Source organism: Phyllobates terribilis, unplaced genomic scaffold (assembly GCF_046119375.1).
Source record: "Phyllobates terribilis strain yellow unplaced genomic scaffold, ASM4611937v1 Scaffold_23__1_contigs__length_19252631, whole genome shotgun sequence".
Lineage (NCBI taxonomy): Eukaryota > Metazoa > Chordata > Amphibia > Anura > Dendrobatidae > Phyllobates > Phyllobates terribilis.
In genome coordinates, this window is record NW_027362783.1 from 1,679,297 (window position 1) to 1,685,000 (window position 5,704).

Below are 5,704 nucleotides of genomic sequence, written 5' to 3' on the forward strand. Positions count from 1 at the left end.
GTGCAATTTATCCTGTTACCCTTATGATAATGCAAAATTAGGGAATGAAAAACATTTTTTGAGGGAAAAATGTGAAAATTTTATTTTTACGGCTCAATATTATAAACTTCTGTGAAGCAGCTGGGGGTGCAAGGTGCTCACCTCACATCTAGATAAGTTCCCTAAGGGGTCTAGTTTCCAAAATGGTGGCACTTGTGGGGGGTTTCCACTGTTTAGGCACATTAGGGGTTCCCCAAATGCGACATGGCGTCTGCTAATTATTCAAACAAATTTTACATTCAAAAAGTCAAATGGCGCTCCTTCCCTTTCAAACCCTACCATGCGCCCAAACAGTAATTTGCCTCCACATATGGGGTATCAGCGTGTTCAGGAGAAATTGCACAACAAATTTCATGGTGCAATTTATCCTATTACCCTTATGATAATGCAAAATTAAGGGATGAAAAACAGTTTTGTGGGAAAAATGTGAAAATTTTATTTTTACAGCTCAATATTATAAACTTCTGTGAAGCACCTTGGGGTTCAAGGTGCTCACCACACATCTAGATAAGTTCCCTAAGGGGTCTAGTTTCCAAAATGGTGTCACTTATGGGGGTTTAGGTACATCAGGAGCTCTCCAAACGCAACATGGCGTCTGCTAATTATTCAGACAAATTTTACATTCAAAAAGTCTAATGGCGCTCCTTCCCTTCCGAACCCTGCAGTGCGCCCAAACAGTGATTTTCCCTCACATATGGGGTATCAGCACGCTCAAGAGAAATTGCACAAAAAAATTTGGGGTCCATTTTTTTCCTGTTACCCCTGTGAATATAAAAAAAATTGGGTCTAAAGTAACATTTTTGTGAAAAAAGTTAAATGTTAATTTTTTTCTTCCACATTCCAAAAATTCCTGTGAAGCATCTGAAGGGTTAATAAAGTTCTTGAATGTGGTTTTGAGCACCTTGAGGGGTGCAGTTTTTAGAATGTTGTTACTTTTGGGTATTTTCTGTCATAAAGACCCCTCAAAGTGACTTCAAATATGATGTGGTCCCTAAAATAATGTTTTTGTAAATTTTGTTGGAAAAATGAGAAATCGCTGGTCAACTTTTAACCCTTATAGCTCCCTAACAAAAAAAAATTTTGGTTCCAAAATTGTGCTGATGTAAAGTAGACATGTGGGAAATGTTATTTATTAACTATTTTGTGTGACATATCTCTCTGATTTAAGGGCATGAAAATTCAAAGTTTGAAAATTTCAAAATTTTCGCCAAATTTCCGATTTTTTCACAAATAAACACAAGTTATATCGAAGAAATTTTACCACTATCATGAAGTACAATATGTCATGAAAAAAACAATCTCAGAGTCAGGGGAATACATTGAAGCGTTCCAGAGTAATTACTTCATAAACTGGCAGTGGTCAGAATTGAAAAAATTGGCCTGGTCACGAAGGCAAAAACAGGCTCTGGTGCGAAGTGGTTAATAGTGCTGCGGTGTACAGAAACAGTTCCAGAATTTTGGGCTGAGGCCCTCCAGTCTTCCTCTATAGAGAGGGGAAATATGTGTGAAGGTACCCCAGGAGGGCTCCAAATGTGTGGGTAAAATATATATCCCTCGGGGGGGGAAATTGAAAAAAAGTTTAAAAAAATTTTTTTTGTGGACTTAGAAAATTTTCACACATGTGTCAGACTTCCAGAGAGGGGAGCATGTCAGTGCGCGCATCCGATTTCAGTTCCAGAGCGATTCATCCGATGAGTCCTTCATACTTAGTCGTTTTTGTCAAAATTTTTGACTTTTTGAAAATTTCACTTTTTTGTGAAAACTTCCACAAAATGAGGTTATACTATGTTAGAAGGCATCCCAGGAGAGCTCCAAATGTGTGGGTAAAATATATATCCCACAGGGGGAAAATTGAAAAAAAGTTGAAAAAAATTTTTTTTGTGGACTTAGAAAATTTTCACACATGTGTCAGACTTCCAGAGAGGGGAGCATGTGAGTAAGCGCATCCGATTTCAGTTCCAGAGCGATTCGCGCAATGAGTCCTTCATACTTAGTCGTTTTTGGCAAAATTTCTGACTTTTTGCAAATTTCACTTTTTTGTGAAAACTTCCACAAAATGAGGTTATACTATGTTAGAGGGCATCCCAGGAGGGCTCCAAATGTGTGGGTAAAATATATATCCCACGTGGGGAAAATTGAAAAAAAGTTGAAAAAATTTTTTTTTGTTGACTTAGAAAATTTTCACACATGTGTCAGACTTCCAGAGAGGGGAGCATGTCAGTGCGCGCATCCGATTTCAGTTCCAGAGCGATTCATCCGATGAGTCCTTCATACTTAGTCGTTTTTGTCAAAATTTTTGACTTTTTGAAAATTTCACTTTTTTGTGAAAACTTCCACAAAATGAGGTTATACTATGTTAGAAGGCATCCCAGGAGAGCTCCAAATGTGTGGGTAAAATATATATCCCACAGGGGGAAAATTGAAAAAAAGTTGAAAAAAATTTTTTTTGTGGACTTAGAAAATTTTCACACATGTGTCAGACTTCCAGAGAGGGGAGCATGTGAGTAAGCGCATCCGATTTCAGTTCCAGAGCGATTCGCGCAATGAGTCCTTCATACTTAGTCGTTTTTGGCAAAATTTCTGACTTTTTGCAAATTTCACTTTTTTGTGAAAACTTCCACAAAATGAGGTTATACTATGTTAGAGGGCATCCCAGGAGGGCTCCAAATGTGTGGGTAAAATATATATCCCACGTGGGGAAAATTGAAAAAAAGTTGAAAAAATTTTTTTTTGTTGACTTAGAAAATTTTCACACATTTGTCAGACTTCCAGAGAGGGGAGCATGTCAGTGCGCGCATCCGATTTCAGTTGCAGAGCGATTCATCCGATGAGTCCTTCATACTTAGTCGTTTTTGTCAAAATTTCTGACTTTTTGAAAATTTCACAATTTTGTGAAAACTTCCACAAAATGAGGTTATAATATGTTAGAGGGCATCCCAGGAGAGCTCCAAATGTGTGGGTAAAATATATATCCCACAGGGGGAAAATTGAAAAAAAGTTGAAAAAAATTTTTTTGTGGACTTAGAAAATTTTTCAACTTGTGTCAGACTTCCAGAGAGGGGAAAATGTGAGTGAGCGCATCCGATTTCAGTTCCAGAGCGATTCGCCCGATGAGTCCTTCATACTTAGTCGTTTTCAGAAGTCACAATTTTGACTTCCAGGACCCGCAAAACGTTAGTAAATTGAGCCCGCTCCCCAGTTCCAAGCGTTTTGAGGTGTCCCTGGTTGCAGTAATGCAGCCTGCCCACTAGATGTCGCAAAAGAGACAAAAAGTGAAAAAGAACCAGAATGAGGAAATTCCAGGGAGCCGAATCCGCCTGACAGTTCCAGGCGATCGGGTACTTTTTGGAATGCGTCCCTAAAGTGGGTATAGGGTGACACTCCATACAAAGACCCAGTTTTGCACACCACCGGCAGAATATATGAGAGAGAGGTACCTCTCAGCCCCGACACATTTTGACTCATTTAAGCAGGTTTTCACCTCCGTAGGCCCGGGTACGCGTTTTGGCTATGAGTCCCTGTTCGGCTGGAGGTCTGCACCTTGGCTGAACCCAGGCTTCCGCAGCTGCGTGGGGGGACTTTTGCCGGTCGCCTATCCCAAGTCAGAGAGGTGTTCCTGGGTTGAAGTGAGCCTGGCCAGACCCCCCCCACGGGCCCTGGTTCTCCACATGGGGGCGCCGTCAAGGCTAAAATCTGGATTTTTAGGCCCGGGAGAGGCTCCATGAGGGCGGATGCTTTTGTGGCTTTGACCCCAGTTCCACATCCAGTACCCCCTCTGCAAGGGCGCCTGTACCCGAGTCTCGCTTCCAGGACTCTTGGGCACGTATTTCCCGACGACAGGGGTTAGCAGCCTCCGTACTTGGGCAAGTCCCTCCACGCACCCCTGCTCTTCCTCCGATCGATCTGGCGCAGCGCTCCCGGGTGGGGAGGTGGCGCCGCTCGCTCGGCCCGGGCTTTGGAGCTCGCGCTGGCTTAAGGTGAGCGGTCCCCTTCCTCCTCTACCCCCGGGCTTTCGACACCTATCTTTGGGCGCGCACGCCGGCCTCGCCTCCCGTCCGCGGAGGTGGCCGAGCCGTGGGGAGATTGGCCCGACCCGAGCGAAGGCAGCGGTCCGACGACCCGCACGGGCGAACGGCGTGGCGCCCACCCACCCAGGCGTGGGGGCCGTCGTCCGAATCGCTTCCTGTGCGGGGAAGCACACCGATCTTCTCCGAGGGCGGCCCTTTTCTTCCAGATGCGTAACCGGCCAGCGGAGGCCCGCGCCGCCCCTCGCGTCCGACAGGGCGGCCTCCGCGGCGGTGGCGACAGCGGCGGCGGTGGGTGGCGTCTCCGCGCCACTGCCGAGCTTCGCGATTTCCAGTCTTTTCCCGGGCCCCTACGTCAGTGGGGAGGACGACAGATGTGTGGAGGCAGGCGAAGGGGGTTCTCACCGTGTGGTGTGCCCCAGCCCGACCGTCACCTTTCCCCTTCGACCCTCATCCTCCCTGGCGGCTCGGCAGGGAGAAGGAGAGAGAGAGCGAGCGCGGAAACCCCAGAGCCAAGGGGTTAGATGGAGAACGGGAGAAGGAACGAGGGCCAAGAGGTAGGGAGTACGGTGAAAGGCCGACCTGGGGTTCCCCATGCGCTCCCGCCCCCGGGCGGGGAGCAGCCCTGGGAGGAAAAGCCGCTCGGGCATCCCTTTGAGGTTACGGGCGCGAGCGGGAAGAGGGACTACTCTGGAAGGCGACGCCGACACGGCCTGGCCGACGACCACCCACGCGACCTCCGCGTCATCGGGTTAGTGCCGGAGCCGCGGCGGACCCTGACGGCCAGCCCCCCTCTCCCAATCCTCGTGCCTGTCCGCCGGTGGGTCGAGGACCCCCCGCGGCGGAGGCAGGTCTAAGCCAGACGGTGGCGCCACATAGGCCCACCCCCGCACGCCATCTCCCCGAGCGACCCTGTGTGTTGCCTTGGGTGCGGTTGGTGAGACGGGGGCGGCCGTGGCGTCCTCCGGAGGCCAGTCACCTCGCCCTCCCCGTGCAAGGGGTGTTTTCCAGACGCCTGCCGCTTCGGGACCACGCACCGCACAGCGAGCCGCTCCTCCCGCACATGTCCCCGGTGCTGCGAGGGCTCCGTTCCCCGCCCCCCCCAGGGAAGCCCCATGCCATCCCGCATCCTCTCCGGACGCCGCACGCCCTGCCTATACCCGTTCCGTCCGGGCGCCCTGCCGCCGCGGGGCTCTTCCGCCGCCCCCCCTCTCTTCCCGCAGGCCTCTCCTCTCCCGAACCTCGACGCGGTCCAGTCGTGTTGGGGGGCTACCTGGTTGATCCTGCCAGTAGCATATGCTTGTCTCAAAGATTAAGCCATGCACGTGTAAGTACACACGGACGGTACAGTGAAACTGCGAATGGCTCATTAAATCAGTTATGGTTCCTTTGATCGCTCCAAACCGTTGACTCGGACAACTGTGATAATTCTAGAGCTAATACGTGCAAACGAGCGCTGACCGCCAGGGATTCGTGCATTAATCAGATCAAAACCAATCCGGGGTCCCGGGCCCGGCGTCGGGACGGTCCTCCGCGGCCTCCCCCCTGCCGCGCTCTCCCCGTAAGCGTTGCGACTCTGGATAACCTCGGGCCGATCGCACGTCCCCGTGACCGCGACGATCCATTCGGGTGTCTGCCCT